The following is a 14314-nucleotide window of genomic DNA, read 5'->3' as shown; positions in this document are numbered from 1 at the left end:
AAATTTCTTATTTTGACAGGTATGTATGTTTCAATGTGCTTAATTACATGGCAACAAATTATAATATACACACACAAATCACCTTTAAGCTTGTGTATAGATACTTTGTTAAATAAATGAGAGTTGGTTAATGAAATGTTTTGCAGCAATGCTTTCAAGAATATGAATTAAATAATATAGCTTTTGTTGAAGGGATCAAGGCTTGACACCTATTAGGCGTGAATTATTGATACGTAGCAGGAGTGACCAAGTTATCCGAGAATTACATCAGGAGATTACAATGGTCAGCCAGTCTTAAGGGCAGTAGCACCCATGAGATCATGAGCCCACAGCAAACAGGTATAACTAGCTGTCAGTGTGACTTGACAGAGCACAAAGACATTCCAGAAAGAGTCACAAAGGACTTGAGTTTAACTTGAAGAAGTGCGGACACCAAGGGAGCTATTTCAGAGTGTATGCTAAGTTTGTCTTTTGCCTCAGGTAGCCACCAATTATGTATGCTATAAATGTAAGCTGGTCTCTCTGCTAAAGGAGAAGGTTAAAGGGCTCCAGGAGCATCTCTCTATGCACTGAGGTTTTTCAAAGGCTAAAAGGCTAGGAGAGAATAAGAGAAAGAATACAAGAATAAAACCAGAAAAAAATGCCAAGGAGAAAGAGATAATACCAATGAAAATAGCAGGTGAAGCAATGAAAAATTCACAGAAGAAAAAACAAAAAGAAAGAGAACGTGTATACATCTGGATTTACAAGCCATTACAAAGCCTTTCTAATAAAACGTGAAGTGAGAATATTACAAGAAGCAGCAGACTTCCCTGTTTCATATACTCACAAGGACACTGACAAAGACAAGCCAGTGCATGGGATCTTTTTGCTCACTAACGTTCATCCATTCGTTCATTCGCTCACTCATTTATTCTGTTAATTCAAGTATCACCAAGTTTTTTAGTATGTGGTACCCCCTCGCTGAGGAACATGGAGCTTGATTTGTAGATATGACAAGATAAATGTCGTGCTCCTTTATTGGAGAGTGTACCTGACATGTGAAAGAGACAGTCAAGACTCGCTGAATTGCAGACTTTTAACAATTTCTGCTGATCTGAAGTGTTTCTCTAGTGATTTTTATGATCCTGTGCAGCACAACGCTGGAATTTAGCCATAGTAAGTACTGTACTCTCTTATTTTTGGTCTAAGGTAGAGATTTGGAAAGAGAAAATAAGCTAGAGAAATTAAATATTTGTTCAATTAAAGATGTTTGGACAATGAATTTTAGCAGTAAAGAAGCTTACTCCTGATAAGAAAAAGAGAGAAAATAATGGGGTGGGAGGAAGAATTGTCAACTGATAAGCAATCTTTTTAAGATAAATTGGAAAGGAGGAAGAAAAATGGGAAACCAAATTTATGAAATTAGATATCATAGAAGAAATTAGGTATATCAAGAGGAAGAGAAGCGATTCTGGTGTTACACAATAATTTTCAGTAGGGAATAATAGAAATAGTGCTAATAATAGTACTTGTGAACTTATATATGAATAGTTTGTACATATACACGTACATGTTAATTTAAATAGGAAATATGATGCATTCTAATGTAAGGAAGTGAAAATAATTTTACAGTTATGGGTCTGGAAGTTGGAGTAGAACAGTCGGGGGAAATAACTTGTTTAAAAAAGTCTCATAAAGGAAAAAAATCCAAGAAGAGTAGCATTTTATATGCAGGGATTATTGAACAAGGGACCGTGATCAAGTAGCTATCAGTAGCTTTAGTTAAAATAAAGAAGTAATTTTGTTATGGAAACAAAATCTTAAAGACCATTCAGTTAAAAAGGAAAAAATTAGTTTTCTTTTCTAACTTTGATTATAAAATGTGTGCATGATATAATAAATTTGAAACATTTCTCTCCAGGCACCTATAAAATGTCTCATCCTGATAAATGACAACATATGATAAATCAGATAATTATATTTCTATGTATGTTGAGGAAGCAATGCACAGAATTTAATTTGAATCAACAAATAAAGTTGGCGATTTGGACATAATGAGTAACTTAACTTTCTCAGAGATCTCAGTACTGTTGGCCTTTTTTCAAATATTGAACATTGGAAATAATATGTGTTCCGAGGAATATCATATTTGTAGGGATATGATGGTGGAAAAGATATGACTAATCCTGGCATCACAGAGTTACGATACAAGGAACTGTTATGATAATCTCTATGATAGAAAAAGTATGAATTGCTATGTGAACACATAGCAAGTGCAACTATCTGGGCAAATGGGAATTATAGAAGGTATAAAGATGTGCAGGCTGTTGTCCAGCCAAGGGAGGGAGCTGGGGCTGGCATCTAGATGATGATCTCCAGTCAATCAGCTCACCATAGAAGGGGCTGTACCAGCTCAGAAGAAAGGGTAGCTCTTGTCATTTCCTACCCAGAGAGTTGTGTGTTTCCATTTTAAACCATATAAAAGTACTATAAATGCTAGATATGGTCCAAAAATTATTTATTTAAAAAATCTCTTTATCTACATCCATAAATCTTCTTTTTATAAAAAACAATTGGATTACTTGAAGCTTGTTAAAAAATTGCATGAATATATAAAATTGTATAAAGCAGACTAAAGTCCCAAATGTGCCCACTTATTAAAAACACTAAGGACAAAGAAAGTACATTCTCAAATATGCAATAAGAAGCATAAAAGGGAAACGAAAGATTTCTTGGTGTAGGGATAATATTTTTATGTTAACAATGATAGAGGTAAGGAAGAACTCAATATCTCAAATTCTCCTTTTTTATAGTCATCTTCTTCACCAGTAATAATGTCCATGATTAATATTTACGATATTAAGAGATCACTGAAACTCCAGTTGTCAAGATAGAGTAAAAATAACCTAACTGCTAAATATGTTTAAATTGTTATAACCAGGCAAATCACATCCCAGATTGCAAAGGGTTTCTAGTAGGCAGGATCAAAATTTCATTGTTAATAAATTTCATGAAATACAAGGAGAATAATTGGTTGCCATGATTTTTAAAGTAGATAAAAGTATATTTTGGAAACTACAGAAGAACAAATTTGACGTTGCTTCCAAGGAAAACCATAGAAATATTTATAGAATGGAGCTAAAGAGTGGGACTCATAGTTAGACAGATGTGGATTTCTTCTCTGGCTTCACAATTTCATAGTTTTGTGTCTTTGTGAAAATTAACTATGCTTCCTAAACTTTGTTTACCTCTTGGACAAAATGAATATAATAATAGTTTCTACCTAAGGAGGTTGTTTAGAAGATAAAAAAGACTAATACCAAGATATTTCTTAGAATAAAATTAGCACTCAAAACATGATTTTCTCAACAATACTATTAATACATAAAATGTTTATGAACATATAGAAGAAAAAGGGAAGCAGAATTTCCTAACAGTCAGTATGATGTCACTAAGAATAAGTCATTCTAAATTGAAATCATTTCTATTTTTAATAGAGTTGCTAAATTGGTAAATTAAAATAAGGCCATTCACATAAAGCATCTTGATTTTACAACGACATTTGACAGGGCCTTTTATAGCAGAGAACTTGAGAGAAAATAAAAGTATCTTAGTCAGACGGAAGTTAGGAATATTTGCAGATGACAAAAAAGTACACTAGCACTGAACACCAAAGTTAGCACAGGATGATTTTTTTCCAGTAGTATGTTGAAGAGAAAAATGCTTTGATCATGTTCTGGGTAGTATTTTAATCAACAACTTGAACTTAGAAGTGCCATGCTAATCAAAACATAAAATGATTAAAAGTTGGAAACCATGGCTAATGTGATAAGAAAGAATTGAGATTTTCATATATCCCAGAAATGAAAATAGAGCAAAACAAAATACAAATTGTTATAGCTATAAATATGAATGGATTACTGCATTTAAATAAAAAAGAGTTGATTACGCCATAAAAGCACAGAGTCTCTCTAAGAATAGCAATTTATGGAGTGGAAAATAAAACTTTGGAATTTTTGGTTAACTACAAATTCAGTATGATTTAACAATATGATTGATTTTAAAATAAGTTATGTAATCAGAGATAACGTGAATGAAACCATAACATTTTACAACATTTTATTACAAAGGATTCTGTCCCAATAACCCCCTTTGATAACTGATAGAGTGAGTAGAACTCTTAGTACAATGTCTGGCATAGAGTAGGCACTTGACAAACAATTTCCTTCTTTTTACATGTGGAATAGTAAAATATTAAATACGTAGGGCTTTAGAGTAGTAATTCTTAACTAGTGAGCTACCATAATATCAAAGAGAGGAAGAAGCGTAGTTTGACAAAGTGATTTCTAATTGTGACTCTTAAGGGAAGATGACGTGGTATTTTCCCAGGGTGATTCAGCATTTTTGATGGGGTAGGAGAACTGGAGAGGAGATACCATCTGCCAGGTTTGTATAATTATCAGAAGACATGGATTAAAAATGTTAAGAATTGTCTTTCTAAGGGACAATACTGGGATGCTAGGATTTGGAGGGAAAACACATTTTAATAATACACGTGTCTTTTTAATATTTTCCACTATTATTGCAAAACATGGTGCCATGAAAATAGGGAGTATGGCATAGCTGAACATGCACAGCCAGAAACAAGGCTGGATGGCCAGCTGTTGTAGGTGTTATGAAAGGAATGACATAGTGGGCATGAGATTGTCATAGAGCATCTCTAATGTCCTCCTCATTTCAAACATATCTGGAGGAAAAATCCAGCAAAAATAAATAGATATTGGGAGGTATTTCGTGTGTCATTCGTGATTATAACAATAATCGTACCTAACCCCATACTCTATGAAAAGCAGTAGGACTATAAGATGAGGACTATTGCACTCTATATTCAAATAGGGAATCTAAAGCACAACGAGGATGCTGCCTGCTGTAGTTCACACATCTAGGAACCAGGAAGCTGAGGTGATGGATCACTACCACTCAAAGCCTCTGAGATTTCCAGTGACCAAATTTCCCCACCAATGTGTCTATCAGCTTCCTGAGCAGAAAACGAGGTTTTTATTAAAGTAGAGTGCTTATTACTGATGCACCATCAGCCATGGATGTCATTAAAAAAAATTATTTTTGTTTTATCATCAGTAAATGTAGAGAGTCCCAAAGGGTGCTGGAGAGTTCCCTTCACTCCTCCCTGCCCCTTAGGGACCTGATGGTCATATTTGTGGTGCCTTTCCAGAAATTAAGAAAAGTATATTTCATATGTTACATAAATTACCTGTTGTTGAAGTTGATATTTTTTATATTGAAATATGTTAAATTCTTCCCAAGGCAATTTCATACTTTAAAGCCATATAAAAGCTTAATTGTAAGGATGGTTATGCTTTATTTTCTTAAATTTTCTCTTATTAAAACATATACAATAATTCCCACTGAGAAATACCAGTTATAAATATTCAAATTGGTCACAACTGAATATTGAAATTTGGAAAAAATTTACACAAGTAGAAAACAAGCCAGGGTATTGTAAATATATTAACTTAATATTGTCTTTATAGTACTGTGAATAAAACCTTATTGAAAGAATTAGAAAAAGATAGTGACTTTTGCTTTTTTCCATGTGTGATATTAAGCCAATATTAATTCTGCTCTTGCTAGAACACACAGAAATGTGAGATGAAAGTTATGTAATAAAAAATAAAATTATATTGGACCTCCTCCGTGACCATTGACTTTTATTGTCTTTCTTTTCTTTTTATGGATTTTTTTCTTTTTGATCTAACTTTCAGGAGGTATCCTCAACTTTTGTAACTCTTAAAAAAATAAAATGATATGATATGAATAATGTAATATAAATATTAAATATAAATGTAATCCATATAATTAACATTTTAATTAGCATAATATAAAATATAATGAAAAGGTGGTCTCAAAAGAAAGAAAGAAAATAGGTGGTACGATAAACTGAGAACTCTCTCTTTCATAATGCTAGGTCCCTAAAAGAGCTGCTTCTCAGGAAAAAAATTACTAATAGCAAATTTATTTACTGACCTATGGAGGTTACAAGTAATATCATCTCTCTACCTCAGTTGAGAAAAGAAACTATCATTGGTGAGAAATAAAACCCCAAGTCTCTACCTCACATAGATATGGAGTCCAATTTATACCATCCAGCTGAAGCATGAGTCTTCAAACCCACAAATTAATGTAAAATTTGTCCCAAAATAGAAAAATAGCTATAGGGAGAAGGAAATACACACTTGCTGTGTGGAAATATGTCTATGACTCAGTGAGCAAAGGTTCCCTAAGAGAAGAATCACTGAGATATTAAACAGAATGCATTTCAAAGTGATAAAGATATCTACATGTAAGAGAAAAAAATATGGGCCAGCCCCACGGTGTAGTGGTTAAACCCCGTGCACGCTGCTTCAGCGGCCCAGGTCTGTGGGCTCAGATCCAGGGTGGGACCTACATCATTCGTCAGCCATGCTGTGGCGGCATCCTACATACAAAATAGAGGAAGATTGGCACAGACATTAGCTCAGGGCAAATCTTCCTCAAGCCACAAAAGAAAGAGGAAGATTGGCAACAGATGTTAGCTCAGAGTGAATCTTACTCACAAAAAAAAAAAAAAGAAAATAAGAATATTTTTCAACAGACATGTTGAAATATAACAGAATGTTGAGAGACAATATTCAAAATGATTTGGTTGATAATTTTCCAGGATAGATAAAATTTTAAACCCTCTGAATAGATAAACTCAATAGGCTGAAGACTGTGAGATTACATTTTCAAAATGCTGAGAAAACATAATTGTAACCTTTGAATTCTATATCCAGCTAAAGCATCATTCAAGAGGGAGAATGGAAATAGGGGGGTTGGGAGACAAATTTTGAGAATGTATACTTAATTGAAGTCTATTTGAAGGAAACAAATAAACCACAACAATTATATACTCTCAGTCTTTGCTTATTTTTCCATAATATATTCAGTAAGAAGGAAACTGGAAACCTGATTTCGAAAAAAAAGATTATGATTTAAGAAGCAATTTTGAGCAAATGATGGTATACATGTTGGTTAAGCTAAATAATCATTGACTGAAAATCAATGACTAAAATAATGTCTAGGTTGGGGAAGAGGATAAAAATACAGTAAAACTAAAACATTAAGTAATAAAATCATAATAGTTCCTACAGAGATGCATAGATACAATATCTAATTTTTTGTGTAGATCTCAGGAGTGTACTTTTAAAAAATACACTTAAAATTTATTGTGTATATTTTAAAATTTAAAAGTAACTACTCAAATATCAACAATAAGATATTTTAGCTAACAGAAGAAGAAATATAATTTTAAAAACTATACTCCAGAAAACAAAGGGGGAATAAAAGCAAGGGCAACATGATAATTAAGAAAACACAAAAATGCATCAGTAATCGCAATAGATATAAATTGATTTAATCTATTTTGAAAGACTGAGATTCTGGCAGTATTAAATTAAAAAATAAAATCTAGCCATATAGTCTTTGTAAGAAATACACATATATCATGATAACTCAGAAAAGCTGGACTTAAAAAGATGGAATAATTAGTCTATGAAAACAATATTCTAAATAAAATAAAAATATTATATTAATATCAGACAAAAGAAAATGTGCAAAACATATTATGGAAAGTCAGTCACTATATAATGATAAAAGAAACAGCTTACTGGAAGACATAAAAATCCTTGATTTATATACTCTGAAAAGTCATATTCTCAAATTACATGAAGCAAACATTGACAGAATTTTTTTTTTTTTTAGTGAGGAAGATCAACCCTGAGCTAACATACAATGCCAATCCTCCTCTTTTCTGCTGAGGAAGACTGGCCCTGGGCTAACATCCATGCCCATCTTCCTCTACTTTATATGGGACGCCGCCACAGCATTGTTTGACAAGCGGTGCATCGGTGCGCACCCGGGATCCGAACCTGTGAACCCTGGGCTGCCGAAGCAGAGCGCGTGCACTTAACAGCTGTGCCACCCGGCTGGCGCAGACAGAATTTTTTAAATGAACAGCCTATGGTGGGATGTTTTAACACAAATAGATCAAATATTTGGATAAAATAGAGTAAGCATGATTTAAAATTTGGAAAACACAATGAATAAGCTTTATTTGGTAGACATATTTAGAATCCCATAGCTCAAAAGAGACAATAAGCATTCATTCTAAGCATCCATGAGAAATGAGGTTGAATTGGTCCAGTATATGTCACAAAGCCAAACATTAAAAAATATAAAAGAATCAAAAACTGACTGACCACATATTCAGCTCAAGCAAAATATAATTAGAAATCAATAACAAAAACAAGCCTCATTTAAAAATACAAACTTTGGAAACTTAGAAATACAGTTGACCTTCATTACTCACGGGTTCCATATTTGCAAGTTAGCACACTTGCTGAAATGTATTTGCAACCCTCAAATCAATACTTGAGGTGATTTCATACCCGATGTGCACATTCCTATCTGAGGTCAAACAAGGTGACCCTGCCTTCTAGTTTTAGCCCTTACACTGTAAACAAGCATCCTTTTCATGGTCTATTTAGTGCCACATTTTTTGCATTTTTGTGTTTTTTGTTGGTGGTCACACTGTTTAAAATGTTCCCCAAGCATAGTCCTAAAGTGCTGTTTAGTGTTCCTAAGCACAAGAAGACTGATATGCCTTGTGGAGAATATATGTGTGTTAGATAAGCTTCATGCAGGCATGAGTCAGAGTGCTGCTGGCCATGCGTTCAACATTAACGAGTTAATATTTATATATATACACACACATATATGTAAAATATATATCTGTACACACACATGTATTAATAATAAGGTGTATTTACATAGAAACCCACAGAAAACAAGGTTACATATTGATGATCATGTCATGAAAATGTGAACAGAGGCTCATACGAATCTAACTTTGTATTTCCCCTGGGACAATAATGTAGTATTTGCTAATTCAATCTTCACAGCAACTTTATAGAACATGACTCCTGTGAATAAAGACTATCAGCTGTACATTTCCCATTAATTAGTAGGCCAAAGAAATAATTTTATTGGGTATCAGAGAATATTTTAGGCTGTTTGGAAATGATGAAAAACATCAATAGCCATCCTTTTATTTCTAAACACAGTTCTACCTTGGTATTTTCATTGGAGATTAATTGATATAATCTAGCCACTTGACTTATTTTTTCCATAAAATAAAAGTATGTCCTCTGTATTACACAGTTCATAAAATCATAATTTGGGTACTGTCTTCCCAAACACCAGATAATTTGGATGCAAATTTATTTTCATGTTATTTTTGTCACCATTCCCCTAGAATTTTCCTGGTAGTTACCACATCAGTTTCAGTTGAAGCGCTGAAAATAGATCATTTTAAAAGCTAAGTTAGAATGATCACAATGAAAATGGAGTAGTAGTTGAATTTCCCATTGATAATCAGGATCAATCACTCCAGCCATCACATAACTCCCCTCCTTGCCGGTTGATTCAGAGGCATGAAGAATCCAAAGTGGCCAGGCATCAGTCTTAACTTCCAGTTCAATGGAATTATTGTTGTGTCTCCTGGTAGAAGCATTCTTCCCTTGGGAACTAAGACCTCTAGGCCAGCAAAGCATCAAGTTGTGGGAACAGGAAACAATAATTTTGCTAGTGGGTCACTAGGGGTAATAGTAAGTGGTGCCCCTCCCATTTCCACACCTTGATTCCTGGACCCATGAATCCTGACTATGAGAGAAATAGCACCACATACAGGATGCTGACTCGGAGCATATTCAGACTTCTGGAAAACCTCGCCCCAGCCCTGCAAGGTATTGCCACCTAGCTGGCGCTGTAACTGAGTCTTCAAAAAGCCATTCCACACTTCTATCAAGCTGGCTGCTTCAGGATGGTGGGAAACATGGTAAGACTGTTACCAAATAAATACCTAGGTTCTTTACCCGCCACACAAGCGGGGCCAAATAAAACTAGAACACCAGGCTTATGGCAAAGAAAGAGTTTTTATTTCAAGTGACGTCAGCCAGGAGATGAGAGCTCTCAAATTTGTCCCGTCTACCCAAAAGATGGGAGGCAAGGGGTTTTAAAGGTTGTGAGGAATGTGGCTGCTGGTAGGGAGGGGGAGCCTGTGGCCTTGCTGGTCAGCGCTTTCCCACCAGCCTGCATTTGGCCTGTGAGGCTGCTGGCAGGGAGGAGGAGGGCAAGATAAGAGAATCTCAGGTGGATGTCCTTCAACTGTCTCTGTCTCCATGGCGGATGGTGGATTCTGGCACCACGAAGCCAAGGAGTAGAGAGCTGAGAAGCTTTAGCTTCTTGATGTCAATTCCCTGTAACAAATCTCAAGAACTGGCAATTACCCAAAACTTCAGTGTGAGCCCAGCTTGAGACCACCTGGGCTTTTAACAATTTGTAACTTCTATCTGCCCTGTAAAGGTCAGGGATGCAAAGGTTTAAAAAACTGATATTTACATATGAATGTAACTTAGAGAAACAGGGATAGAGGATGAGTGCTTTTGGTTTTAACCCCATATGTTCTGGGTTTAATGTAGGGGAACTGATATCAGGGCCGCTATCAAGACCAGTGAATTCCATTAGCAGGGGCCCACTGTCACACTTCTTTTGCTGGGAAGTGAGTTCCTTGATCAGAAACAATGCTGTGTAGAATAGCATGATGATTAGTAAGACATTTTGTAAGTCCAGGGATGGTAGTTTTGGCAGAAGCATTGCATGCAGGGAAGGCAAATTCATATCCCGAGTAAATATTTATTTCACTAAGAACAAAATGCTGTCTCTTCCAGGATGAAAGTGGTCCAATGTACTTAATTTGCCACCAGAGAGCTGGCTGGTCACCCTGGGGAATGGTACCCTATCAAGGCCTCCCAGTTCTGCTGGCTGGGGGGATTTCCTTTCACTGCTGTCCTGCAGGGTGATCTTAGGAAGGAGCTGTAGTGCTGCAGCTGCTCACTTTCAGGTGGTACCTGCGGATCACTCAGAACCACGTGTTTATCAGGCCCACGTCTTCTCTTCCTCTGTCAGTTGATCACAGCAAACTCCTCACAGGCACAGACTAGTAGAAAGAAGGCAGTGTAGCAGGAGTTGGGATCATGGCATTTGGGCCACTTCTTGTACCTTACTCACGCCTTCAGGACCCGCCCGGCCTGATCAGCTATTCCACTTACGTTTGATGACGGAGTGACGCTGTGCTTGCCCAACTGTATCGCTTGGTGGATCATACAGCATCTAGTTCATGATGGGCAGCTCAAGTCACATGGTAACATGGTGGCCCATAGCCAGGCATTTGGTCTCTACCAAGGCCCGGTAGTGAGCTAAGAGCTGTTTCTCAAATTGAGAGTAGTTATCTGCAGAGGATGGCAGGGCTTTGCTCTAAATCCTAAGGTCTGGGCAGTGATTCATCTATAAGGTCCTGCCAAAATCTCCAAACAGCATCCCTATCTGCCATGGACACTTCGAGCACCATTACATAGGCTGGGTCATGTGGCCCAAGTGGCAGGGCAGCTTGCACAGTAGCCTGGACCTGCTGCAAAGCCTATTCTTGTTCTGGGCCCCACTCAAAACCAATAGCTTTTCGGGTCACGCAGTAAATGGATTGGAGTAACATACCCAAACGAGGGTTATGTTGCCCCCAAATGCCAAATAAGCCCACTAGGCCTTGTGCTTCCTTTTTGTTGTAAGAGGGGCCAGATTCAACAACTTATCCTTCATATTAGAGGAAATCTTAACATGCTCCATACCACTGAACCTCTAGAAATTTCACTAGGGTAGAAAGCCCCGAATTTTTGTGAGATTTATTTCCCACCCTCTGACAATGAATGTCTTACCAATAACTCTAGAATAGTTGTTACTTCTTACTCACTAGGTCCAATCAGCATAATGTCATCAACGTAATGGATCAGTGTGATACACTGTGGAAGGGAAAGGTGGTCAAGATCCCTGAGAACTACATTATGACATAGGGCTGGAGAGTTGATACACCCCTGAGGTAGGACAGTGAAGGTGTGTTGCTGGTCTTGCCAGCTGAAAGTATACTGTTTCTGGTGGTCTTTAATAACAGATATTGAGAAAAAAAAATTGTCAGATCAATAGCTTCGCACCAGATACCAGAAATTATGTTAGTTTGCTCAAGCAATGAAACCACATTTGGTACAGTAGCTACAGTGGAGATCACCACCTGGTTAAGCTTATAATAATACCATCATTCTCCAAGATCCATCTGTTTTCTGTACCGTCCAAATCACCAAGCTGCATGGGGATGTGGTAGGAATCACCACTCCTGCATCATTAAGTCCTTGATGGTGGCACTAATTTCTGCAATCCCTCCAGGAAGGTGATAATGGTTTGGTTTAGTATTTTCCTAGCTAGAAACAGTTCTAATAACTTCCACTTGGACTTTCCCACCAGAATAGCCCTCACTCCACAAGTCAGGAAACCAGTGTGGGATTCTGCCAGCTGCTGAATATGTCTATTCTAAGTATGCATTTCAGAACTGGGAAAACAGCCACAGCATGGGTTCAGGGACAAACAGGACCTACTGTGAGATGGACCTGAGCTAAAACTCCATTGATCTCCTGACCTCCATAAGCCCCTGTTCTGACTGGTGGACCACAGTGATGTTCTGAGTCTCTTGGAATTAAGTATCCGTTCGGAGCCAGTGTCCAATCATCCCCAAAAGGACTGATTATTTCCTTTTCTTCAATGCACAGTTACCCTGGTAAAAGACTATAGGTCCCTTTGGGGAAGGCTTAGAGAAAGATTAACAGTATAAATTTTGGGGAGTGCACAGGAGTCCTTTCTTAAGGAGACCCAACCTCCTCTTCATTCAAGGGTTCTGGCTCTGTAAACTGCCTCCATTCTGGAAAGTGAGTGAGGGGCTGTGACTCACTGTTTTTATGATTCAGATTAGACTTTTTGTTCTCTTGACCTAGAATTTTTTTGCTAAAATCTTATATGAATTTGGTAGGCTTCCTATCTACTTGCCATGATCAACTAGCCAATGCCACAGGTCTCTGTGAGTCAGCTTAATCTGACTGCTGCTTTGACTCTACTGTCCACTCCAGTAACCACACCCACCTTGCCTTTGGCAGTTGTCTGTAGGCGTCTGGCACTAGCCACTCCAGGATCCAATTAATCCTATTGCACTTAGGTTTCCCAATTCAGTGACTGCAGTTCCCACTCTAAGGGCTGGCCTCTGTAGAGGAGCGATCACAGAGCTCTTCAAGGATGCTGAGGTTCCCATCACAGATTTATTTCTCACGGTATTGGTGAAAGGTATGTCTTCTGCATCCTCCTAGTATAGGTAAGTAGATCTTAAGTGGCAAATAACTCTAACGTTCCAGTCTCCCTAAACCTTTGAATCTCTTCCTCTGCGTTAAACCATGGCAGGTCTGGGATTTCCAACTCTCTCACCATGGGCCATCTTTTGGTCCTTGTTTCAACCAACCAGCCAAACAAACTGTTAGAGCCCTTTCTACCTCCCCAAGACGCAATATTAAATGCAGACTCTCTGCTTAGTGAGACCATAGCAATAAATTTAGCTTGATCCAACTTTATGTTCCTTCAACTATTATCCCATACTCTTAGTATCCATTCCCACATATATTCTCCAAATTTCTGTCTGCATAAATTAGAAAACTCTAGTAGTTTTTTTGGAGTATAGTGCACCTCCTCATGGGTCACACATTGCACCTCACCGTTAGGGGCTTGCTGGGATTTGAGTCTAGTTATAGGTCTACAAGTGAAGAAAGGTGATAAGGGTTGGTCTTAAAGAGAATCAGTATTGTCTTGCACAATAACTGCCTCAGGAGAGGCCTTTGTAGTTTCCTCAGGCAATGTAAGGTTAATCCTCTCAGACAGGAGTGGAGAGGCTTCTGCTACTGAGGGTGCGGAGGTTGCTTCTTCTGGGGCTGGGAAGGCTCCTTCCACTGGGCATGGAGAAGCCTCTTTCACCTCAAATAAGACTCTTCGAAAATTAAGGGCTCAATGCCCCCAGCCTCATCTTGGTCTTCACGTACATCCCCATTTCAACTTAGAGGATCCCATTCTTTCCCTGTCAATCCCTCATTTTAACAGTAGCCACCCTACAAGCCTGGGAGTTCAACTTGCATTGTAATTCAGCCATTCATAGGATCCTGAGTTTGATATTCAGCAGTCTCAGCCCTGAGGCTACAGGAGATAAAGGTCTCCTTCAGCACACACATAGAAGATTTCAGGCTATATATGCAGGACTTGAGCTGGGAATTTGAATCCCCAAGCTCATCTTTCTTTTTTTCCCACTTTGTCCAGCAAC

Source organism: Diceros bicornis, chromosome 29 (assembly GCF_020826845.1).
Source record: "Diceros bicornis minor isolate mBicDic1 chromosome 29, mDicBic1.mat.cur, whole genome shotgun sequence".
NCBI classification, from domain to species: Eukaryota; Metazoa; Chordata; class Mammalia; order Perissodactyla; family Rhinocerotidae; genus Diceros; species Diceros bicornis.
This window is presented reverse-complemented; position numbering follows the sequence as displayed.